Raw genomic sequence first — 27,056 nt, 5'->3', positions numbered from 1 at the left:
AGGTTTTGTTAAGGGCAGAACTGTTCATTTTTTTTGCAACAGCTTTGTGGTTTGCCAAGAGGTATTTATGTTTAAAAGTTTACTTTTTGCATATGTTTGGCCATATGACATGGATTTAATAAGAGAATTGTGCTTCCATGGACTTACTTTACCTGAAAGTGAAGACTAGTGATTTTTGCACAAATAGAAAAGCTGCTAACATTACAGCTTCTGAAGTAGTACCTAATAGTGGGCATGGTAGTCACTGTTTCTTAAGGCTAAGGTCACAAACCTGTCCATTTCGATAGGGCACCCTGCCTGCTTACCTTGTGGTTCCCTGTTACAATATGCATGTGACTATTGGAACTTGTAGAAGGTTAGTGTGTTTGGTGAAGTTTATGTGTATGTTTTTTTTAAAATTATTATTATTGGTAGAACAATTACCATAGATGATCAGTATTTGATAGTTTGGATAATAAGTGTAGTTATTGGAGTAGTGGTTGGATATTTTACATGGTTTGGATTTCTTTTGGATTAACCAACAAGTAGGAATAGGATTGAACAATACAGGGTGATTGTCCCCTAGGCTGGTGATGCCTAGTGATACTAGATATATCAACTAAAGCAGCAGTCCCAAAAACGCGGCCCGCATGTGGCTCTCCAGGTTTTATTTGCGGCCCACGGTCTGGACACGATCAACAGCATTTCTCTTCCCCTTTCCCTTCCTTTTGGAGCAGCAGCGTGTGTGTCCAGCTCATTCCGTTCAAAGCTGCGGGTTGGCGGCTCCTCACGCTATCCACTCCTGCATTGGAAGCCTCTTTGATGTCACAACATCAGAAAGGCTTCAGACGCAGGCGCGGATCTCGCAAGGAGCCGCCACCCACGGCTTTGAACGGAACGAGCTGGCCAGACACGCTGCTGCTCCACAAGGAAGAGAATGGAAGGGGAGGGGAAAGAGAAATGCTTCTGCTACATAGGAAAGGGGGACTCTAGGGAAATGCTGCTGCTGCTGTACAGGGAAAGGGAGAGGGAAGGAAAGGGGAAGAGAAATGCCTATCCTGCACAGGAAAGGGGGAAGGGAAATGCTGCTTCTGTTGCTGCTGCACCCAATTGGGGAAAGAGAGGGAAGGAAGGAGAAGGGAGAGGAGAGGAACAAGAGAAGAAGCCAAGTTCATGGGAGGGAGGAAGGAAAGGAGATATCAGACCATGGAGGGGGAGGGAGAGATGCCAGGGCATGAGGGAAGGGAATGAGACAGATGCCAGACCAGGGGAAAGGAAGGAAGGAGGGAGGGAGAGAAAGGAAGGAAAGAGATGCCAGACCATGGAAATAGGACGGAAGAAGAGAGAGATAGGAAGGGAAGGTAAGACATGGAAACGTAGATTTTGAAAAGAAAGCAGAAAAATTGAACATTAAGTTAATGCCAAAGATGGATGCAAGGCAGAAAGTGAAGATGGAGAGAAAAACAGTCAAAGGACAAGAAGGCCCTGGAAATATAGTTGAAAGCACAGAAAAATAAAGTCACCAGACAACAAAGGTAGGGAAAATGATTTTATTTTCAATATAGTGATTGAAATATGCCAGTTTTGAGAAAGAAAAGATATTAAACTTTAAATGTGAGGGCTGCAGAAAAAATAGAGTATTTGGAGGGCCGAAGAAAAAATAGTTGTCTTATTAAAGAAATGACAATTTTGTCTGAGGTAAAACTCTTTATAGTTTATATATCTTTCCTTTTAACTGTTAAAGGAAAGTTTTATAAATTATAAAGAGTTTTACCTCAAGCAAAATTGTCATTTCTTTAATAAGACATTAACTATTTTTTCTGCGGCCCTCCAAGTACCTACAAATCCAAAATGTGGCCCCGCAAAGGGTTTGAGTTTGAGACCACTGAACTAAAGCCACTTCATGATCTCTGTGGAGAAATGTTATATGTTGGTGGAAGGTAAGTTGGGTGAGCTCTCAGAGTTTCCAATTGTTTGGGTAGAACTTGTGTAGACTTAGAGGGTTTCCAGTGAAGAAGTTTTGCAGGAAAGGGAGTTAATGCTCAGATCAAACTTACCTTATTTGTACAGCTGGGTTTAGCATGTGGTTTCCTCAGCAGTGGTGGCAGTTCTCTGTTGAACTGGATATTTTGTGGTTTGTTGTAACATTTGAGTATTTTAGAATAGTTTTATGCTTGGTCCTTCTTGGTCCGAACATAGTGTCCTTTCGTGTGGCCCTTTGGTGGATCGCCCACTGGCGGGAGATCCCACCTGAGACCGGTTTGAAGCACTTCCAAAGATCCAGCTATCTGAAAGTGAATAGATTATCAGGTTGCACAGTGCAGATATTTTATACACTTGCATATATGTGTTCATCTCTGCCTTGTTATAAGAACACGAAAAAAGGCTTGATAGAAACATTCTGATGAAGTTAATTCTCTGTGGGGTCACCTTAATATAACTTTGTACAGATAACTTATCTATTTAAAGTTCTAGCTACTACAGAAAAAGCAGTGAGCTAAATCCCAATAATAATATGTATTTTCAGCAATCATAAGTGTACAATTGGCACTGCTAAATACATCCATATAACTATATAGCTGCAGTTCAAAACAGTAAGCACAGTATTCTATAGAACTAGTAAAATCCACCTTTAGTAGCTGAAATTTAAACACATGCTATATGAAGGGTGGCTGAATTTTGCCATGATCTGTATAATGTATTCTTCCTTCCCTAGAATATTTCCATGCCTCTTCTGCTATTGCATTTAAATTTTGACTATTTAGCAACTTGTACAACCAAAATTAAAATGTTTCTAGGTCCTTCATTTTAAGTGCAAACCACTGATGTTATTGACTCTCACTTTTTATTGCATAACTACATTTGAATCTTGCTGTGCTGTATGCATGAAACAAACTGCCTGAGACATTACATCAGATGTTGTTTCTGGCAGTATTCCAATCCAAGCTACAAGCCCATTTTTTTTGATGCTGCCTTCAACTCCTAACTCTCAATCACCATAAAATTACCTATGCCCATCCTATCATTCCCTCTACAAGAAACTCCCCAACCCCTATATGTCCTGTCAGTCCAATTAAATTGTAAGCTCTTCTGAGCAGGGACTGTATATGGGTTGATTGTACAGCGCTATAGAAATGATAAATAGTAGTAATCTTGGGACCTACATATAATACTTCACCTGGAGAAAGTCTTATATTTCATAGCAATGTGTGCACATATCAATAGCTCACTAAAATAGCTAGTTTAACTAATTATTATAATTAGACATGTTTTGCATTTGAGATTTATTTAGATGGAAAAAGCATGAATCAAATGATGATAATTATGCTGCCAAGACAGAATATGTATAGAATCAAATTTTAAAGTTCAAATATAATTGCCTTTTATAGCATATGTTCAACTATCATGTATTTACTCAACAAGGCTACTTACTATCCTAATTTACTACAAAAAGCAAACAAATTACAAACTTTCTGCAGTTGCAGCTGCTGTTACTAATATTTATTATGATGTAACTATATAATTGGTAAAAATTGGATACAGTCTGATGGCCTCTCTATAATAATAATAATAATCATAACAACTTTATTTTTTTCTATACCGCATGTGGAGGGGCATAATCGAAAGGAACGTCTAAGTCCATTTTCATCTAAGTAGCAAGTCGTCCAAAGTACAAAAAAACAGCTTAGGAAACATTTTCAAAAAATACGTCCAAATTTTTTCCGTTTCAAAAATCGTCTAATTATACATCCTACCGATCTGATCGCCCAAGTTGCTAAATCGTCCATCTTTATACCACATTTTCGTCCAACTTTTCGTCCAAGTCAAAAACACCTAGAACAAGCCCTGTTGGACATGGGAGGGGTCTGCAAAGTGATGGATTGAACACCGAGACATGGCACCTAAATAGTGGGGTACCTCACTACAGCTCCCTTATAGGTCATGGTGAGCCCCCCAAACCACCTCCAGAATCCCCAAGATCTACTTATCTATCACCCCAATAGCCCTTATGGCTTCAGGAGCCACTTATATGCCTGTAAAAAAGGGTTTTGGGGTGTATAGGGGAGTGCACATGTTTCAATATCAATGCAGTGATTACAGGGGCATATGGGCAATGGTCCTCCTCTCCATGGGTCCCTAACCCACCCCTAAGATGGCTTAAGACGCCTCTGTGCAGCATGAATAGTTTTTCCTATGCCAGGCTGCCAGGTAATGATGTTCTGGAGGCACAATTTTCAAGTTGTGATTAATATTTTTATGGAGGTGGGGGTGGAGGTGCACAACTTTTGTATTTTTTGTGCTCTTACTAGGGCTGGATAATCATCATCGGTCTTTGCATGTATTATTCTTGTTCAATGTGGGCCCGTATGGTGAGAAGAGTGTGAATTATCATCCAACAAAGGTTGAGGTGCTATGAAGAAGAGTATGAGCCTCTGAGGAAAACAATGAAACAGCTGGGTAGCCGTTAGGCTGGAAAAGATAAGTGCTCTTCCTAAAATTTATTAGCTCACCATATTGATGTAATTAATTTGCCCACATTGAACAAGAATAATACACGCAAAGCCCGATGATGATTATCCAGTCTCAGTAAGAGCACGAAAAATACAAAAGTAGTGCTTTGCGTGTTTGAGGTCTTGCGATAAAAAAAGATTGTATTTACAGGCTGTTCAGATTCAGTATGAGTATTCTATAACTGCATCAAATTTCTTGAGCCTGAAGATCGGTCTGATTGCTGGTGTCTGAATGAATTGTAATCTCTGTAGTTGTTTGGTGCTTAGACCTGCATATAATGAATTGCAGTAGTCAAATTGAGATAGGATGAACATCTGAACTATGATGGCAAACTGATGTTCATAAAACAAGGGTCTGATCAATCGTAAACATTTCAGCCACATATTTTGATTTTGCTGTCTTTTTCAACAGTAGGTTATGGTATACAGCAGGAGTGCCCAAAAGGTCGATCGCGAAGGCAACGCAAGTCGATCGTGTTGCCTTCGCATTCTACTTGCTTCCTAAGAGCCAGATGGACCCGAAGCATACTGGCAGTCCTCGCGCGCCCTGCAGCTTCACTCACTACCTGCACGGAACTGCGCCAGTCAGTCAGTCAGCCTCCTTATCCCTCCCCCCACCGTCCTACCTTCTCTCAGGGATTCCCAGGCCAGCCCTGGAGCTTTCCCCTCTGCCACGGGCTGCCCCACCGGAAGCAGGAAGTTGCGTCAAGTGGGGGGGAACTGGGGGGCAGGAAGCGGCAGAGAGTGCGAGCTCTGGGGGATCAGTCGCGAGCACCTCGGAGACGGCGGTGTGGAGTGTAGAAGTGGGAGGAAGGAAGGATTCGGGGGGGGGGGGGGGAGAGAACCGATCGAACACCTCTTCGCTTCATTGATGTCCCCGGGGGGGACCGATGGTGGCGGCGGTTTGAAGGCCTGTTCCCTGATGGTGGCGGCAGTGGCTTGGGAGCAAGCAGGGAGACAGAAAGAAAGGGGGAAAGGAGAGAGAAAGAAAGACAGACAGAAAGAAAGAGGGGCAGGGAGACAGAAAGAAAGGGGGCATGGAGAAAGAAAGATAGACAGAAAGAAAGGGGGGCAAGGAGACAGAAAGAAAGAAAGGGGAGGGGGCAGGGAGAGTGGAAGAAAAAGTTGGCGGAGGGAATGAGGTCTGGAAGCATACAGCAGGTTGAAAGAAGGGAAGAAATATTGGATGCACAGTCAGAAGAATAAAGTGCAACCAGAGACTCATAAAATCACCAGACAACAAAGGTAGGAAAAATGATTTTATTTTCAATTTAGTGATCAAAATGCGTCCATTTTGAGAATTTATATCTGCTGTCTATATTTTGTACTATGGCCCCCTTTTACTAAACCGCAATAGCGGTTTTTAGCGTAGGGAGCCTATGAGCGTTGAGAGCAGTGCGGGGCATTCAGCGCAGCTCCCTGCGCTAAAAACCGCTATCGCGGTTTAGTAAAAAGGGAGGGGGTATATTTATCTATTTTTGTATAGCTGTTACTGAGGTGACATTGCATAAAGTCATCTGACTTGACCTCTTTGAAAAAACCCCGGAATATAAATGATAATTAACATTTTCTTTGTGCCTCACAAGTAAACTGTCTATTAGAAAACCATGTTGCATTATCGTATGATACTATTCTGTTTGGCATGGCTATGAGGAAAAAAAGTCAAATATCAGCACATTATAACAAACTATTATTAATCTTGATTGGGGTTGCTATTCAGCATATCACCAATAACTGGAAAAATTATACTAATCTTAATTATACATTTTGGTGGAATTCGGTATGCCATATTTTTAAGATGGAAAGAGCAATTGCAATACAGAAAGTGAACTATAATAATTTGGGGGCCATTGGAAAGATATTGTAAGGAGTAAACATAATTTTCCTTGGATGAATATATGCACACATTGGGGGGTGGGAGGGAGTTTTTCTGGAAATTTCACTATATTATATGTTTATATTATATTTATGATATAATTGATTATAATATTTGAAAGAAGGTGGGTGGGACGAGATATAATTTTTATGTTTGTAGAATTATATGAGAATTACAAGTGTTATTGTTGTTACTAATGATATATTCCTGTACGCTTGCTGTAAGTTTTCAAAATGAATAAAGAATATATATATATTTAAAAAAAAAAACATTTCTCTGTGTACAGTGTGCTTTGTGTTTTTTTCAATTTTATTGTTGTTAGATCATTTTGACTTGGTCATTTTAAAAGTAGCTCGCAAGCCCAAAAAGTCTGGGTACCCCTGGTCTATAGAGTCAAAGACTGCAAAGATGTCAAATTGAAGTAGAATTGTTTGTTGTCCTTTGCATAGTGCACATATGCACATTTGTAAAAATGTAAAAGTTTTCACTTGTCTGTGTGCTTGCAATCCAATCTTGCGTCACTCTGCAATTTGTAAATCCCACAGCGGTATGTGAATGATCCAACACAAGTAAGAAAAATGCCCCATCTTCCAGTAAAATACTAACAAATTGAATTCAATAAGCAATGAATTCCTAAAGGGTCTTTGTAACTTTGCTCTCATATTTACCATTGTAACTTTTTTGTTAAGCTTGCCCTTGACTTAAGTTTTGTTATGACATCATCAGGAGACAAGTATTAAATATAAAGCAAATTTCAATAATATTTAGATCCTGTTATATATGAAAAAAAACAACATGTTTTTAGCTCTGTCAAAGCAGGTAACCTTCCCAGACTTTTTATTCAATCTACTCCCGCATACAGCACCACTCCCCTATTCCATAATCTATGGCCCCACAAGAGATCTACTCACTCTGGAAAAAAAGCTCTAGAAATGCTATATTCTAACACCATCCACATTGTCTCCACAAATCTGGCCAGGCTGCTTCACACTACTTCCTTTGCCAAAACCATGACTACCAGCTGCATCTGTAAAGAAATGCAGATCCACACTGGAAATAGGTGGCAAAGGCCAGAACTGCACCCCATTAAAGCTCACTTAAAAATAATTTCCATAGGACAAGATCCAGGGCTCCCCATTACCGCAGTCATTATTGCAGTAACTGTGGAATTACCATGGTAACTATTACTGTGTTACTCTCTAATTTTAAACACAGCTTTCACTCTCTAGTCTTCAATGCAGCTTTCACAGGTTGGTCACACATTATATGAGATAGCTCTGAATAGGAACAGGCTAGGTCAAATAGGAAAAAAAGGGAGGAGCAGAGAGATGATGGTAAGAAGAAGAAGAGTAGGGTGTCAAGGATGATTTTCAACTGGCCCTTGGGTTTTAATATTATTTCTAGTATTTTAGGTGGTGCAAAACTGGATGTATATCCTGCCCAGGGTTAAAAGGAGCACTGTAGAGTTTGAACCCACAACCTTAAGGTACTGACACTGTAGCTCTAACCACTAAACCACAGTCTCCTCCATATGGGCAGGGACTTTGCTTACAGTTAACACGGACACTATTGCTTTGTATTACTTGCTAACATATCAGATAATAAGGAATGCAGATAGCTACACATTCAGGAATGTAGATGACTGTATACCACATTATTAGCCACAGCTAATGCATGGTAGCCACTATTGCTCTGTTAGCAACAAGTTAGCAAATAGGTTCCTAAACTTTTTGTGAGAACTAGAAAAACTAATGACAACTAAACAAAACAAATAACTCTTCCCCATGATGAAATGGAACTTATTAATTTATTCAATTTTTTATACTGTTCTCCCAGGGGAGCTCAGAATGGTTTACATTAATTTATTAAGGTGCTTGATCATTTTTCCCTATCTGTCCTGGCAGGCTCACAATCTTTCTAATGTACCTGGGGCAATGGGGGGATTAAATGGCTTGCAGTGTGGATTTGAACCCACAGCTTCAGGGTGCTGAGGCTGTAGCTTTAACTACTGTGCCACATTATCCCTCTGAAATAAAGCAAGCAAATAATTTGTTTCAATTAGTTTTGACTGAGGAATGCACTGGACCCTGTGCAAGGCAGTGAAATCATTCTGCAAATGGGGAAAAACTAGTAGAATCATTGGTGGGGAATTCCAATAGCCTTATAAAATGGTTCAGATGAATGAAGCATTAAAATTTGGCAGGGAGCAACAAAGCATAGAAATCCTTCAATTCAAAGTCAACACTGTGTGTCATAACATAAGGGAGTTAGCTGTACTTTGTATGATACCTCTTCAAAATAAAACTGTAAAATATTTTGAAATGATTTGTGATGCTGACTTAGTTCATATTTTGAGAAGAGTTTTACTTAGTATAGACCACCACCCCTTTTTTTTTTTTTTTTACATAATCTAACACAATGTAATTTGATTTTTCCCCCCTTTGTTTTCTGTAAAAATAATCTCATGCACTGTTATGTTCCTATGACACACTGAAGCCCAGTTCTTGCACCATTTAAACACATTGCCCATATTAGTGGCATTGTCAAGACAGTTCTTTTGGTGAAGTTTGAGGTTAACATGAGTGGACACTAGGCAGTGCACATATTGGCCCCACCTCTTCTTCTCTCAGTAGCCTATACTGCTGCTGTTTACTGGATGGGCCTGACTCCAAAGTGAAGAGGACACACCTGCATAGATGCCAAGTTACCCAGTTCCAGGCTGGAGACTTTTTGGCTTACATCTCACAAAAGCATGGAATTTGTATAGCCTGATCCTGCCCAATAAAATCGGTGCTGCAAGATCCATAATGCGTCAGGATGATGTGGTTAGAAATCCAGGATTGTCCAAAATCTCCAGCATAGAATTGGGCAATATGGCATCTCTGCACCTGTAACTGTGTACCGTGAGCCTCTAGAAACTGCCCAGAAACATTTGTGAAAATCCGCATTTCAGTTCAGTTAAAGACATAATCATGAACAAAGATTTGCATGGACACTGTAATATAGTTTTCTACATTGATAGAATATAATATATGTAACCAGAGAAGAAAAACAGACAGCTGACAGCATCATCAACAGCGGCAGCTCATTTGTTGTCTTGTTTGAAGGCAATGAGATGTGCAGGACTATTGCCTACTAAGCTCTCACTAATAACTCTAATGATGGCAGCAAGACAGGACCTAGGCCTGCTTCCAAGTAGTAATGTGATGCATATTATATCCCTGAATGGGGTAATTCCAGCCAGAGATTCTTCTGCATATATCCATCAACATGCGGTAAACTTGTATAGAAATAGTCCCTACTGCCTATTCTGGCTCTGACACAAGTTTTCTGAAGTGCTCAATTTGTAGAAATCCACATAACAGCTCAGAAGAAAGATGAAATGATCTTGATAATTTGAGCTACAAAATGAATACAGAGTTTGAAACACCAAAATATTAAGACCTAGCTTCAAAAAATAAGGGGCAGATAAGGAAAATAATCAAGCGAAGAGCTTAAAGTCCTGTCAAGTGCCTCCAGATAGTGATTAGGGAGATGAAATGACACACACAGATACTGTACGATATGCAGCCCTCAAGAGATAGTGTAGTTGAAAATAACCTGGTATTCATATATAAAACTTTTATTTTTTTTAAACGGATGTTCTTATGGTAATAACATTTTGGAAGCAATTATCAAACTGACTAGATATAAAATCAACAGATTCAAATCTTGTACATAATTTTCAAATGGAAGTGCATGCATTTATTCTCTTTGCCAAATCTGTGAAGTACCAGCTAACTTCTGTGCTTTCTTTCTTCGGGTACAATTTCTTTGGAACATAACATCTATGGATCTGAAAATACAATTTATGTACACTTTATTATTACTATTCTGCCCATAATACTCTCCCAGGAGCACCTTCCTTCTACTGAATAAAAGTACAAATACTGAAAATGCTAATTTTTTAGCTGGATTGAATGAGAACATTTTTCAGAGATCCAAACCTAGATAAATCCCTATGTGCTTAAGTAAATGGCTTGGAAAATTGCCCTTCTGAGAGTCAGTTTTCAAAATTCAGTAAGTACACTTGCTGCACACAATCTTGGATGAATCTCTTCATAAAGGTAGCTAATAAATCACAATAAATAAATGTAAGCGCAATAAAGAAGCACTCTTAGGGACTGATTCTGTAAGCAGTGTCTGATGCAGCTGATGCCTAGAAAAATGGTGCCTGTTGCGTGTCAATCATGGACAAGTGCTGCTTACAGAATTGTTGCTAGCAAGGACCCTAGGTGCTGGAAATGCAGGCCAGGGTTTTATAGGCCTAAATTTCCAGCACCTAGGGTCCTTGTAAAATCACAGCCAGCAGTGCCTAGTGAGGCCGAAGTCCGGCGCTGTCCCTAAACATGCCCACTTCCAGGCTTCAGCATTACTAGGCGTGCTAGGCGACATGGACTCAAAGCGCCGGTCTCGGAGAGCACCTAGAAGTGCCTAATATTATTTTTAATCAATTTTTATTTGGTTTTAATGGCACAATCCTAACATTGGGTAACTATGATTTGCATTACTTTTCCCAATGTGCATCACTTTGCACTTGTCCACATTAAATTTCACCTGTTATGTGGATGTCCAGTCTTCCAGTTTCCGAAGGTTTTCCTAACAGACAAGAAAAGGGAAGAAGACTTGCCTCAAATATGCAAGATGTCATAAAACAACCAAGAGGTACATTTATTAGCACATAAGAACATAAGAATAGCCTTACTAGGTCAGACCAATGATCCATCAAGCTCAGCAGCCCTTTCTCATGGTGGCCAATCCAGGTCACTAGTACCTGGCCAAAACCCAAGGTGTAGAACTATTCCATGCTACCAATACAGGGCAAGCAGTGGCTTCCCCCATGTCTTTCTCAGACTATGGGCTTTTCCTCAAATGCTAGTATTTCATGCACTAGTACAGCGAGAGCAATTCCTTGGTGCATTGTGGAGAGGAAGCAACAGACTTTGCAAATGTGGGGCATAAATCAGGGTGGAGCTGTATAAAGTTCTGGCCCAGCTTGTACATGTTGTAATTAAGAGGAATAAAAATTTTAGACTTCTCTTATTGGCCCCCATCTTTTTACAGCCCTTCAACACACATGCTCACAATGCGCATATGACGGCACTGCTATTGTAAAAACTGTATTTATGGTATCAATGTTATAAATATTATATTAATTTCAGGGCTGAACTATTGTTAAAACATGTAAACGACTGGTCTTGTCCCACGAGAACTGGCAGAAGCCAATTAGAGAGCAACGCGGGGCTGAGCAGGGAGCACAATAGCTCGATGCTGTGGGGCGCTGCAAGATTGGAGGTAGCGGCTCGGCATGGGGCAGGAATGCAGAAAGATCGCTTCTGCCCCATACACCACTGGACCACCAGGGATTAAGACCTGCATAAAAGGTATGTGCGGATGGGCAGGCAAGCAGGCGTGATGGTGGTGGGGGGGAGTTAAAAAAAATTGTTAGGTGGCCAGGACAGGAGACGAGAGGGATCCCTCCTGTCCCAGCCTACCACTAGACCACCAGAGGGGGTATAGGGTAGGAAGGTGGAACAGGGTACAGAGCCTGGCAGGGAGTGAGGGGGGGAAAATGGGGGTCTCGACTTATTTTCGGATCGACTTATATGCGAGTATATACAGTATATTGTATTTGATTGCTGTATATAATATGTTTACTTGTGTTTCTGACCATTCCTTCTGGTTACTGTGACTGTTCACATTTTTGTGGTGGAGATTTTTTTATCGCATTAGAACCAAAATGGAACTTGCAATTCATAAAAAAAAGGGAGTGTTACTTCTTCATTTGATCAGCCCCAACAATTTCTCTTCAATATAACATTTATTATTTATACTAGTGATTTTCTTTATAAAGCCCGAAGGGGAGAAAGTACCTCAGACTGGTCACTAGTACTTGCAAACCAGCTAGAACAACTGTTCAGCTAGATGAAATCAAATTGTAATCATAGGTCAGCATTAAAGTCATCTTTATCACAAGATAAGTGGCCTTGATATCAAAAATTTTAAATATATAATTAATAAGTTTGCACATTCAAGTTCACATGGAGGAGGAGGAGGACCTATGATTACAATTTGGTTTCATCTAGCTAGCAGAACAGCTGTTCTAGCTGGTTTGTAAGTACTAGTAACCAATCTGAGGTCCTTTCTCCCCTTCGGGATTTATAAAGAAAATCACAAGTATAAGTAATAAATGCTATATTGAAGATAAATTGTTGGGGCTGATCAATTGAAGAAGTAACATTTCCTTTTTTAATGAATTGCAAGTTCCATTTTTGGTTCTAATGCGCTATTTTGTATTGTAGAACTTAAATCCTATTTTTGGGAGATTTTTTTAAAGCCATTTGTTTTTTTTCTCCACCTGTATTACATGTGCTAGTGACAGGGAGTGGGCCTATGATAGTATCTGCTGTAGTCCCTGTTGTTGAGACTTTGGGCTCCTTTTACAAAGGCTAGAAGCCTTGAATATGTATACCCTAGAGCAGTGATTCCCAACCCTGTCCTGGAGGAACACCAGGCCAATCGGGTTTTCAGGCTAGCCCTAATGAATATGCATGAGAGAGATTTGCATATGATGGAAGTGATAGGCATGCAAATTTGCTTCATGCATATTCATTAGGGCTAGCCTGAAAACCCAATTGGCCTGGTGTTCCTCCAGGACAGGGTTGGGAACCACTGCCCTAGAGGAAAGGAGAGAGAGGGGAGATATGATTCAGACGTTCAAATACTTGAAGGGTATTAACATAGAACAAAATCTTTTCCAGAGAAAGGAAAATGGTAAAACCAGAGGACATAATTTGAGGTTGAGAGGTGGTAGATTCAAAGGCAATGTTAGGAAATTCTACTTTACGGAGAGGGTGGTGAATGCCTGGAATGTGCTCCCGAGAGAGGTGGTGGAGAGTAAAACTGTGACTGAGTTCAAAGAAGCATGGGTTTAACACAGGATCTAGAATCAGAAAATAATATTAAAAATTGAACTAAGGCCAGTACTGGGCAGACTTGCACGGTCTATGTCTGTATATGGCCATTTGGTGGAGGATGGGCTGGGGAGGGCTTCAATGGCTGGGAGAGTGTAGATGGGCTAGAGTAGGTTTTAATGGAGATTTTGGGAGCTGGAACCCCAGCACAGTACCGGGTAGAGCTTTGGATTCTTGCCCAGAAATAGCTAAGAAGAAAAAAAATTTTTTTAAAAATTTAAATTGAATCAGTTTGGGCAGACTGGATGGACCATTCGGGTCTTTATCTGCCGTCATCTACTATGTATGTTACTATGTTAGTATAGCGTGCGCTAAAACGCCGCACGCGCTAGCCACTACCACCTCCTCTTGAGCAGGCGGTAGTTTTTCGGCTAGCGTGCGCTAATCCGGTGCGTGCGCCAAAAACACTAGCGCACCTTCGTAAAAGGAGCCCTTTGTCTTGGAGGGGATGCTTAGCTAAGAGACTATACTCCCTGCTTTTTTTCTTTGTTGTGCTGTTTTATTTTTGTTTTATATACTGTTCTGAAATGCCATTTATAGGTCTGGACCTCTCTAGACATTTAAACATTGCCATGTGTTTTTAAAATAAAGGCCATGTTCTTTCTACAAGCAAATAATTTTGCCTTTAACCCCCTACCCCCCTTGAATATGCAGTTTTGTTACTGTAAAACTACATAAATCATGTCTTCATGCAAGTTAGCTTACATATATTATTGGTCCCCACATGTACAAGCTGCAAACAGAATGAGTAATTTCCAGATTGTCATTCTCTATGATAGGTCTTTTGAATATTGCCTTCTTCAAAAGAAATGTTTGTAGTATCAATAGGCAAAATATTTGATAAAAAAAACATTGTGAGAGCTCCAATAATCCATACAGATGTATAGGAGCTAAAAATATTTTTTAACTCAGTGCTATTGTGCAGTGTTGCACTACAGGGATATAGATGGGAATGTGTAAGGAAGCGTGCAAGTTCTCAAATACATATTATGAAAAGTGTGCCTGCAGAAATAGTGCCTTGTGATATGCTGTGTGGTTTCTAGGAATAACAAACTGACCTAGTCTCATCTGCAATCAATGCCTTTGCACTAAAAAGGGAGCCAAAAAGACACTGTCAGTTGAACCTGAGAGTTGGTTGCTAAGGGAACCACGCTGCAAAATTTAGCTGAGAAGAATGGACTGAGCCAAGCCTCTGCAGAGCCACTACTCAGGTCTACAAGAAAATGTTCTGTAGGGTAGTCAGTCGGCAGCTAAATCAGAAAAAGAGCATGTGATGAGTTCTCAGGAGTACCTGGCCAGCTTAGGATGGGAACTGATTCAGAGACGCCTATGAAGCTAACAGACTGAACATAAGCGTGCTCATTTGTTTCACCTGCAACCTCTTTCTGATAAACAGTTGTGGCCTTTTCTGTTTAAAATGTTATTTATTCTGCCTCCAACCAATAGTTTCCTTACCGCAGGCAGTCCAGCATCTGCTTCCGCCTCCTCCTGATTGGCTGGTCGGCTCTCCTCTGAACTCATGCTTGAAGTTTCCCGTACCTCAGAGGCTCAAAGCAGTCCAATTGCTTTCTCTCAGGTCTGTTAGCTGAACTCTGCAGCATGGTTTCCATGGCAACCAGCTCTCTGGCTCCACCGGCACAGTGTCTCTTTGGCTTCCTCACTGGTTCAAAGGCACACTGAGGGTGGAAGAGAATAGGCCAGCCTGTTATCTGGGAACGCGGGAAAAGAGACGGGCATCCTTCACTATGAATGTACTCACAAATTAGCCCTCAGGGAAGAAGAGGAGCAGAGAGGAAGGCTCCAGACAGTAGACCTGAGGGCTCTGGGAGTGGCAGATCCTGTGGTCAGGATCCTATCCCTACAGGAGTTGAAATAGAGCTAGATTAGAAGCAGAAGGGAGGAGAAGCCAAACAGCCCCAGAACCTGAGACTGACTGTGATGCTAGAGAAGGAAGTCTATGTTCAGAAACTCTTACACCTACAAATTATTGAAGAGTGAAAAGAGGACAGATGCCAGAGGACAAACACACAGAAACTTACAGCAAACTAGGACATTTCCTTCATATACACTGGTTTACACATTCCAAGCACATACATACTGTATATTGACAGGCTTGACAGAAGCTTAGGTATACCAACCTTGTGTTTTTGTGTTTGCCTATTTTTTATTTATAATAAATTAGTGTGATCTTAAATTCCATTTTACACAACATTATTAGAAGATAAATAAATATATTATGGTGCACGTTATAAAATATAAGGTTATTGCACAAAAATTGTTTCCTACTAGGAAAATGGAAAATAATTTTACATTTAAGATGTTCTGTTTGGTCCCAAAATCTGTTTGGCTCAATGAACTATGAACACATTTAAAAGGCAATTCTATAATCTAGGCACCTGCATTTACATGCCCTTGTGATCATAAATGTACACTTGCCCATGAAAGTTCCCACAGGGGCCCTTTTACCAAATAGAGATAAAAAAGTGACCTTAGCACATCCTTATATGGGTCATTCCCGAGCATTTTTATTGCTTGGGTAAAATGACTGATTTTCCTATTTTTAGTATTGATGGTTTTGCACTAACATAGTAGATGACGGCAGATAAAGACCCGAATGGTCCATCCAGTCTGCCCAACCTGATTCAATTTAAATTTTTTAATTTTTTCTTCTTAGCTATTTCTGGGCAAGAATCCATAGCTCTACCCGGTACTGTGCTTGGGTTCCAACTGACGAAATCTCCGTTAAATCCTATTCCAGCCCATCTAAACCCTCCCAGCCACTGAAGCCCTCCCCAGCCCATCCTCCACCAAATGGCCATATACAGACACAGACCGTGCAAGTTTGCTCAGAACTGGCCTTAGTTCAATTTTTAATATTATTTTCTGATTCTAGATCCTGTGTGTTCATCCCACACTTCTTTGAACTCAGTCACAGTTTTACTCTCCACCACCTCTCTCGGGAGCGCATTCCAGGCATCCACCACCCTCTCCGTAAAGTAGAATTTCCTAACATTGCCTTTGAATTTACCACTCCTCAACCTCAAATTATGTCCTCTGGTTTTACCATTTTCCATTCTCTGGAAAAAAATTATGTTCCACGTTAATAGCCCTCCCCAGCCCATCCTCCACCAAATGGCCATATACCGACATCCCCTCCCCACTCCTTTACAAAACCGTGCAAGAGGTTTATAGCACTAGCTGGCACGCTGAATGCTCTGCGCTGCTCCGATGCTCCTAGGAGCTCTATGACCATCGGAGCAGCGCAGAACATTCAGCGTGCCGGCTTGGTGCTAAAAGCCTCTTGTGCAGTTTTGTAAAAAGGGGTGGGGTAAATTTGCCATTAGCGAGTGGCCATTAGCATATGAGCTCCTACAGACACTTACCCCCTCTTCTACAAAACTGCACTAGCAATATCTAGTGCAGAGAGCCACGCTGAATAGCCCGCGCTGCTCCCAATGCTCATAGGAACTCTATAAGCATCGGGAGCAGCGCGGGCCATTCAGCGCAGCTCTCCGCGCTAGAAACTGCTAGCACAGTTTTGTAGAAGAGGGGGCTAATTATTGTCCTATGCACTCCTACTAAATTATAAGCTTTTGATATTTGCAAGGAAGCAACCTTTTCCCACCAGCTCCCTCCACAATGTCATTTCCAAAAATAATGTAAAGAACTGAACCACGACTGATCCTTCCAGTACAGCACAAGCAAAGTCTCTTTTCTTACAGTTAACTTCATTTACTGCTCCCAAAAAGAGAAACATTCCATAGAAAAATCCACAGAAGGAAAGACTTAACAAAAGACTTTTGTGGAACTTTTTTCTAATATTTAAATTTATTACTTTTGGCCAAACATCCTAAAATGCAATTTTGATGACATTTTTTGTTGTTAAGCAATAAGAAATAAATTCTTGTTAAAAAAAATTAACTATTTTAAAATTGTACATGCATATCTTGCAGACCTAATGCACCTTTTTAAAGATTTGATTTTGCTCAAAACTTAAATCAGACCCTAACGCTTTTAACTTCCTTTTGCAATGCCGGAAGCATTTTTAAATGTTCAAGAATGTATTTCACAGTATCAAATTACATTTCTTTTCTTCATGCTGATCTCAACGACTTCAAAAAGACTCTGGAATATCATGTCGGAGATAAAAGACAGCAAAAGCTATCAGCTACAGTAATCTATCACAAAACATTCTGTGATATGCATATCTTCAGACAGCAAAGTTTGATAATCAGACTTATCACCTACTTTCCTAATAATAATTTATTTCTTATATAACGCTATACCAGAAGTTCGAAGCGGTTCATAACAAGAAAAATGATTACAGTCAATGTTTAGGATGCACAATAAAACAATCATGTCATCTTTTGAAGGGTACTTGTTATTTGCTGTTTAGAGTTTCAGAGCCATCAATGTTTATTATGGGTTTGTTTGTTTTTTTTAATATCAGAAACTATGAGGTTCATAATCAAAATGGAAATATATCTAAAAACCCACCTAAATTGGTACTTGGACGACCTAAAATACAGGTCGTCCAAGTGCCGATAATCAAAATGGGTTTTAGATGAATCTAAAAGCAGCTTAGGCCTTTTCACTGCCGCTGTATGCCCAGAGTGAAAAGGGACATTTTTCAAGGAGTGGTTAGGGCAGGCGGTAGGTGGGATGTGGGCCAACCTAGACTTAGTCATCCTGCAGCAATAATTGAAAGTTTAACAAGACTGCCTAGACAGAACTTATGCCTAGACGGAACTTATACGTTGTGACTTAGACGATCTAAAAACAGGTGCCCAGAAGTTATCCAAAGTGACCATATAACAACTGCAGGGACAAAGTACAGACCACCACACACTCCCCCAGTGATCATGGACCCTCCCCCCCACACCGCGATAAAAATTGAAATAAAAACGTACATACCTGCCTCTAGAACATCAGCACCTGGCATAGGAAAGCCTAGTAGAGCTGCACAGAGTTGGCTTAAATAGTCTGGGGATGGGCTAGTAAACCATAGAGAGGAGGACCCAGGCCCATAAGCCACTCTAACCACTGTATTCATGGTGGAAATATGAGTTCATCAAAATACCCCTCAAACCTTACTGTACTGCCATAAGGGCTATTAGAGTTGTAGACAGGTGGGTATAGTGGGAGTTGTGGTGAGATGTTCATATGGCACCCTTTTAGTGAAGTTCACTGCAGTGCCACACTACTCTGATGCCATATCTGGGTGGCCAGTCCATCACTTTGATGGTCCCTCTCACGTCCAAAAGGTCTTTTTCTAGGCGTTTGGGACTTGGACAATTTTTTGGGATGAGAATGTGGTATAAAGATAGATGACTTAGCAGTCTGGACGATCAAACATAGAAGTAGATGATTCTCAAAAAAACAACCCAAAACAAATTTGGATGTATTTTTCAAAAATGGACTTTGGACACTGCTGACTTTGGATGACTCAGTCAAAAATAAAGAAAAGAGCAAAAAACTCAACCTAAGTAGAATGTTGAGTGACTAAAAGCAATATGCCAACTATCAGGGAATAGTCATTCTATATACCTTAACAGCAGAAATTGTTGACCAATCTTCTTTTACTGTTATTGAAACTTATGCTCAGAGACATGAAGGCGAATATGCCGCCTCACCACCCAATCATCGCATTGTACACTGTATTGAACAATGCGATGATTGGGTGGTAAGGTGGCATATTCGCCGTCATGTCTCTGAGCATAAGTTTCAATAACAGTAAAAGAAGATTGGTCAACAATTTCTGCTGTTAAGGTATATAGAGTGACTATTCACTGATAGTTGACTTTGGATGACTAGCATCCTAGACCCAAAACGGACTTAGACCTTATTTTTTTATTATGCCACTCTATGGGTCTCATTTATCAAAACATGACAACAGCCAAAAAATATCATAAACTGGCACTTGGACATTTTTCACGCCAAAATGTCCACATGTTGATTTTCAAAACTGACTTTCTGTACATCTTGCTGGGTTTCTTGTCCACTGAGCATCCAAACTTCAAGATGGAATGTTGTAGTACAGCGTTATATGGGTGGGCTTTGGATGTGCTTAGTACTTGGATGTCTTGCAATGATAATTGAGCCTTTCCCAAGATGTCCAGTGTTCAAGGCTTGTGCAGATGAGGACAGGGATTGGAGGGATGGTACAGGGACAGGGACAGAACTTTTGAGGACAGGACATGGATGGAGATAGATCCCACAGGAATGAGGCCAAATTTGTCTCTGTGCCATTCTCTAATTCAAACTGACCAGATGACCATTGGAGGGATTAAGTAATGACTCCACACTCCCCCAGTTGTCACTGACCCCTCCCAGCCCCTAAAGATTTAAATGAAACAGTACAGCTGCACCTGGTAAGCAAAAGCCTAGTAGAGCAGCAAGCAAGTGTCTGAAGTAAACTGATGGGCGGCGTAGTAAACCTATAAAGAGGGGGAATCTAGGATCTCTAAGAACTAAATTTATGGTGGAAAGTGTGAGCCGACCAAAACATTAATATATTGTCATATAGGTGCCACTTGGAGCCGTAAGGGCTACTGGGGTGATAGACAGGCGGGTATAGTAGGCTTTGGGGGATTTTTAGAGGGCTCACCATACATTATAAGGGGGTTATGGTGAGATATACACCTGACACCCTTTATATAAAGTTCACAGCAGTGCCCTCTAAGGTACTCTACTGCTTTGCTAGCATGTCTGTATGGCCAGTGTAGTATAAACAGTGGTCTCACCCATGCCCAAATGGCTTGGATACAGACGTTTAAAACTTTGATGCTTTTGTGCTTGAAAAAGATAAAACAAAGTTAGGTATCCTAAGGATGGACATTCTGATGACCAAGACGTTTAAATAGGCCATTAAAAAAAAGAAGAAGAAGGACGTCTATTGGTTTTGAAAATGGACGTTTACGGCATCCAAATATTGGATATACTACTCAGGATGTCCAAATCAGAATTAGATGCACTATCAAAAATGCCCCTCCACATCACTAATGTTTTAATTCCAGTATATCTTTTCTAAAATACTGATGACAACTCATTTTCTCTATTGAACCATATGGACTAGGCAACATTTAGGAGCTCTCTTACCTAACTGTAGTAAAAGTGGCCTCAGAGTCTGGGTCTTCCCCATGCCATGAAGCTGTTTTTAGCACAGTAGTAAAATGGCTGAAAATCTTATTTTCTGTATTAATGGCCATGCACTAATTTTCCCCATACAAATACAAACTAACAGTGGTCTGCAGAGAGAAAAAAAGGAGGATTAGTCAAAGACTCTCTAACCCTAAATGTACTTGAAAAAACATCCACCCCATACATGGACCTTCTAGCCTGCCAATTCTCAGGCACCACACTAAAAAAAAGTCACTAAATTGCATGCTTTGCTACATAACACTGGGAAACTGGACCACAGTAAGACCTGAATTTGAAAACTTCATATACCAAAACTCACTAACAGCAGCCTACAACCTAATCCTAGGAGATCTAAACCTACATCTTGAAGACCACTCATCCAAACTAGTAGATAACTTTCTTTCATTTCTCAATGCCTTATCTTTCCAAATTTTAAACCCACAAACCACTCATGAGAAAGGTCACCAAATTGGCATTGCAGCCTTCATGACCCATCAACCATCTCTATAAGAAATTCATACATCTAATGGAACTTGGTCCCGATCCCTCTGGTCAGACCACTACACATACTCCTTCAACTGGGCCAAAAACAAAACCATACCAAAATCCCAAAAAGTTACCTACGCCTCACGAAAACACATTGAGCTCACCAAATTCTGGACTAAAATAGACAAAACAATCCAGGAATGCAACCTTAAGGACTTTATTTCACAATGCGGCAAACTGAGCACTAACACCCTTGATGAACTAGCCCCATCGCAAACCAAAACTAGAACCAGCAGACGATCAGACCAATAGTTTGACAACAAATTACTCCTACTCAAAAGACAATGTGGATGACTAGAAAGAAAATGGAGAAAAATTAACCTAGATCATACGAAAACCGCCTGGAAAAAATTAACAAACAATACAAACTACAACTAAAGGATAAGAGAAAAGTACACTACACTAATCTAATAGGCACAGAAACCCAGGACACCAAAAAACTATTCCAAATATTAAAAGATCTAACTGACGCCAAAACCTACCTGACCACTAACAATACCCCCCCTCTCAGCCACCCTCCTAGCAGAACACTTCAAGAAAAAAATTACAAATGCCAGATCTACCTTCAATGGTACCCCAACCTACCTAATTGAATTCACAATACATTCCACAGAAAAATAATCAACTGCAGCAGACAGAACCTGGTCCCACTTCCCTAATATACAGTGGTCCGAATTCAATAAACTCTACAGAAAGTACAGCCACGCATCCTGTGACCTCAACCACTGCCCACCATACCTCCTAAAAACCTCCAACACAAAATTTCATGCTCTACTCCTACAATGGATATAAACCATGCTCACAGATGGCCTTTTCCCAACTGACCTCAGCGAAATCATCATCACCCCAAAATTAAAAGACCCTAAAGGACCAACAGATCAATCATCCAACTACAGACCCATTGCCTCAATACCTCTCTATGTCAAACTAACAGAAGGACTAGTAGCCAAATTCCTCACCAACTATCTAGAAGACCACAACATACTCCACCCCACACAATGTGGCTTCAGAACCAACTTCAGCACAGAGACATTACTAGGCTCCCTTATTGACACAGCTAGACAACACCTTGGCACAGGAAAAAAATACTGTTCATACAACTTGACCTGACCGCAGCATTTGACCTAATAGACCATAGCATCCTACTGCAAATTTTGGATACAATAGGTATCACAGATAAAGTATACTCATGGTTTGAAGGTTTCCTAAAATCCAGAACCTACAGAGTAAAATCGGATAAAAAATAAAAATCAGAACTTTGGTCCAACCCCTGCAGCATACCCCAAGGATCCCCACTATTCCCTATTCTCTTCAATCTCTATACTGCCTCCCTTGGTACCTGCAACAATGACAAAACAATTACAAACAATTCAAAACACAGCTCTGAGACTCGTCTACTCATTAAGGAAGCACGACCACATTACAGAGGCATACCTCAACTCACACTGGCTTCCAATTCCAGAAAGAATACTATTTAAATTCTACTATATACTATTTAAAACTATAAATGGAGACAGCCCAACCTATCTGAACAACTTCCTCATCCAAACTACCTCAACCAGGCATAGGAAACTCACACTCCATTCATATACCCTCCAATCAAAGAAGTTAAATGGAAAAAAATATATGATGCCTCCTAGCCACTCAAGCAGTAAAACTAGACAACCAAATCTCCAATCTACTGATAACGACCCCAGACTACAAGATATTCAGAAAAGAAATAAAGACTATATTCTTCAAGAAATCCCTGAAAAAGTCTTAACACCACAATTTCCTTCCTTCTTCCCACCAACTTCCCAACTCCCCAAAACTACCTGATCTACTCTTTACCTTCACTGGAAATGACCAGAGATTTTCCTTTGTAACTCACCATCTATAACTCTTTTGTAATCCACCTTGAATTGCAAGGTAATGGCAGAATAGAAATCTCTAATATAATGTAATTAATGTGTGAGCCCCTATCATCACCTATTTTGTAGGTAGTAAGGGCTCGCACACTAACCTCATGCTAATCAGCTAATGCACAGCAATGTAGCTGTGCTAACTAATTAGCATAGAACATGCCTACTCTATGTCCCCCTGATCTGCCCCAGTGATAAAACATTTTTACGTGTGGGAAGCGTAGGCAGAGTACAAAATTGCTGTAGGGTATACACAGGCATCTCATGGTAAGCACTTTTCTACAGTAAGTACTCACTAGTGCTTACAACAGGGCTCCTTAGTTAAGCAGTTATTGGTACTATTATATGAAAACAAGAACTAGCATATTCTCAATAATTAAGTAGAATCCAACTTTATGAAGAGGAGTACTAAAATTTACAGAGCAATACAATACAATCTCAATTATTTTACCTTGTGTAATCCAACAGACCTCTGTGGCAATGTCATCGTGTTCCCTTTAAGAAGCACACATGTTCTCTTCCTGTTTTCAGACTTCATACACTGCAAGGAAGCCATGTTTTTGAGCCGAGACCATGCTCTTCCAATAAGTGCAGCAAATTTTGGACTTTGGTCCCCACTTTTGCAGACATCCTATGCCTATTCTTTATGCATAAAGTATGTTTTCCATGCCTTTTGTAAGGGGTCACCATTGTTTTCCATACTATCCAATTTTTCTCTTATCCAACAACGTGTCAGTCCCTTTTATGTCAGATAAGCCAGACTGTACCGTTTTAAAATTCTGAAGTCAGCATTTTTTTTTAAATGCCTGCAACAGAGTTTAAATTTATACACAGATACTCATATCAGACACTACCTGGATTATCAGCATTGGCTGCCAATATTATCCAGATAGTATATGAATAACAGCATAGCAAAGAAATCATCTTACCACCATGGTGCAGCTTTGTGATGCTAGCCACTAATGTGGTCCAGAATTACCAAGTGATCTGGCTACATCCTGATCCTCAAACAGCTCCAGTGAATCTGCTCACATTGGCTTCTGGTTACTCATGGTGCCCATGCAGGATTTACTAATATGCATACAAGCAATGACTGCCACTCCAGATCATGGAGCATGGATCCACTCCAGATCATGGATTTTGAGTAGAATGAAATAAGACTGCATCTCATTATTATTATTATTTTTATTCTGACAAGAGAATCTGACCTATGTACCAAAGCCTTTAACAGATAAGAAATTGGATTTGGATTTAGTTTATGCATTTTGATATAATTTTGAATCAAATTGCAGTACATTCGCACATAACTGACCAGACTGTACCATTATTCAAGCAAGATCGATTTTTCATTGTCAAGTGTCCAGGGCTTCTGTGGGTGACTTACCCCATTCAAGAACGAGCACTCAGCCCTTTGACCCAAGTTAAATCAATTCTATGATTCATTAGCCTGGTCCCTTCTCAGGGTTCCACAAAGAATGACATGGTATCGGAATCTGTCACTGTCCCATCACCATGGATAACCGTGGGAAACCATCCCGTGTCTATCTCAACCTCAGTCATTCTACACCAGCATTCTTCAATGCAAGGCTTGAGGGTCAGTGGTTGTGCCCATTCATACTCAGATTCTTCCCTCTCTCCTTAAAGAATGATGGTTTCCTGTACTTATCCGTGGGGATGGTGACAAATTCTGTCACCGTGTCATTCAACAATTCTATGCTAGCTGCATTCAAAAAATAAAATCACTATTGGGGTTGGATAACCTGGACTCAGATTTGCCAGCACTTTCCAATTAAATTATGACCTTAGGTAAGTTACTGAATGCCAAATTGTGTACCTAATTATGGTACTGAATCAAGAGTTCCTTTGAAGGCAAAAAGAAGTCCTGGGCTAACTAAGACAAATGGATACCATCTTTCTGGTACAAGTCTGCATACTCCACCAATGTCCATTCATGCCTTATCTGATTGTTGAGTTTAGTAATTGCTTTCTTTATTAGACAAAAATGCTTCCACTGGCAATGTCTTGGATCACAGAATACGGTGCCAGACGACCAAGATGAAAACTGTGCAGTGCCATTACTAATAACATGTAATAGAAACTAGCTTGATATATCACAAATCTTGTTGCCACTTAACCCAATTCCCTGGGACATAATAGAATACATAATTCCAGAGTGGCACTTATGATGGAGGGGAAAGGCAAAGAAACTGAAACATCTTTAAACTCTGCCATGAATGCCTCTCAGAATGCCAGATTATCATGTGGGTATGATGTTATTCTAATTTTGTGATGGTTATGCTCGACACCAGCTGCTGTGCCAGTCTATATAGGAAAACACAACCTGGAAAAGCCCTATAACTGATAAAATCTGCTGCAGAGTAATCTTCTTTGGTTTCCAAGTCTCTGTGATTAAGGCAGAAATGTTACTAACCTGGATACGATGAAGACAGAGTACTGCTCCATGCTGAGAAAAATAAAAGTAGAACCCTTTAAAATGATCTCCACCAGATTTTCACCAAAATCACAAGGTAAAAGATGCAAGCCTTAGAAATGATCACTGTAAATGGACTATGAATAAAAATTGTTCAAATAATGTATGACACTTAATACTTCTGAATGCCTGGCAACCTCCTAGCAAAGGAATGTGCTAAGCATCTCAAAATAAGCATCAGATATGGATCATCGTCAGCCTGCACTTAACTAGTAAGCACCATCAAACTGAAATCCCAGCAACGGGGTGGCTGTCAAGATGCATCAGAAGCCGCTGAAATGAAGTTTATGTCAGCCTTGACAATGAAAGTACTGGTGCTGTACTATCTGAGTAATTCCACAGCATTTCGCACTGTGCACATCTCTGCTAGGATGAAATCATTTACTTTGGATCCTACAGGGTCAAGTGGACTTACGCAAAGGATCTTGAGACTATCTCTGAATTGGGATATTCTGCCAATTTTTCTATTATCCATGCCCAGAGAATTGATGAGGGGCCCTTGACCCAAATGATTTCTTTACTTACTTCCACTCCTTGAGCCATTTGATGCATTTTTTTTCCCCAGGGCACTTGCTGAATGGGTGATTTGCAAATACTTTTGTTTGGCAAGTGCAGTCAGTTTAGCTGAACCACCAGCACATTTTTTCTGTGACATGAATACCTATAAGGTATTATTTGCTAGACAATGGCTAAAAGATATAGTTTAGAACCTGTCCATCAGGGGTCCTGGATGACATGTGAATAAGCTAAAGATCAATGCCATGTGGCCTTATAGCATGTCAGGAGATGATATCAACATATCTACTCCCTGAATGTCTCGTCATAATTCAGTCATATGAAGTCTTTGAAAAAGCACCATGAACATAAAGTAAGATCATAAGCACTGCCATGCTGGGACAGAACGAAGGTCCATTAAGGTTTCCAACAGTGGCCAACCCAGGTCACAAGTAGCTGGCAAGTTCCCAGTATGCATTCATAGTTGTATCTAGATAGGACCATAATGCAGACATTTGTTCCAGGTGCCTAATATCACAAAAGATCACACCCAACTAAGTATACAACACAATAATGTTGTTGGTTGTTTTTTTTCTAGGGAAAGGGTGCAGGAAGGTATATGTTTTAGTTACATATGTCTACAGTGATGCACAAAACATGCATCTCTACCTATATATTGTAGATAGCTAATGTACTGTCTTAAAGAGCATCTTTTCACAATTGTTTCCTATTAGTAAATGATATGGTTTTGGGCAAGGAAGCTGCCTACATACATGTGAAGAGGATATAGATTTGCTACAAGGACTTTTAATACATGTAGCTCCCAATCTAAAATAAATGTCATGACTTCATTACAGCAATAATATTTGCATTTTTATGGAGTACCATGGAAGACCCTTACTTGGAGGATTGCTTCTCCTCCTGTACTTGCACTTCATTTGATTAGCTTTATTTTTTCTACTTCCTCTTGCATGATTTTGAGACTTGTTTCAGCTCTATAGGTTTTGAAGCAAACGTTGCCAGTACAACTTCTAATCTGTTTTTGATCTTTGCATTTATTATTGAGCAGAGGTGCCAAAGTGATGCTTTTGTGCTAGAATTTCT

General features: G+C 40.2%; 1 protein-coding gene across 11 annotated transcripts in view; it reads right to left on the bottom strand.

Moving 5' to 3' along the window:
- Positions 1-27,056, bottom strand: part of FIGN (fidgetin, microtubule severing factor) — a 362,039-nt gene that overhangs the window by 209,594 nt on the left and 125,389 nt on the right. For 2 of the 11 annotated variants that reach the window (XR_004539654.1, XR_004539660.1), the window contains one exon: positions 2,037-2,267. The exons of 5 other annotated variants lie outside the window; for them this stretch is intronic. The gene's annotated coding sequence lies outside the window, so the exon portion shown is untranslated. Of the gene's footprint in view, positions 1-2,036; positions 2,268-9,947; positions 10,202-10,962; positions 11,005-14,834; positions 15,034-27,056 lie in introns of those variants that run through there. 4 more of the 11 variants (XR_004539662.1, XR_004539656.1, XR_004539659.1 and 1 more) reach the window with 4 other exon arrangements.

Source organism: Geotrypetes seraphini, chromosome 5 (genome assembly GCF_902459505.1).
Source record: "Geotrypetes seraphini chromosome 5, aGeoSer1.1, whole genome shotgun sequence".
NCBI classification, from domain to species: Eukaryota; Metazoa; Chordata; class Amphibia; order Gymnophiona; family Dermophiidae; genus Geotrypetes; species Geotrypetes seraphini.
Note: the sequence above shows the minus strand (reverse complement) of the source record. Positions and strands in the feature narration are given on the sequence as shown.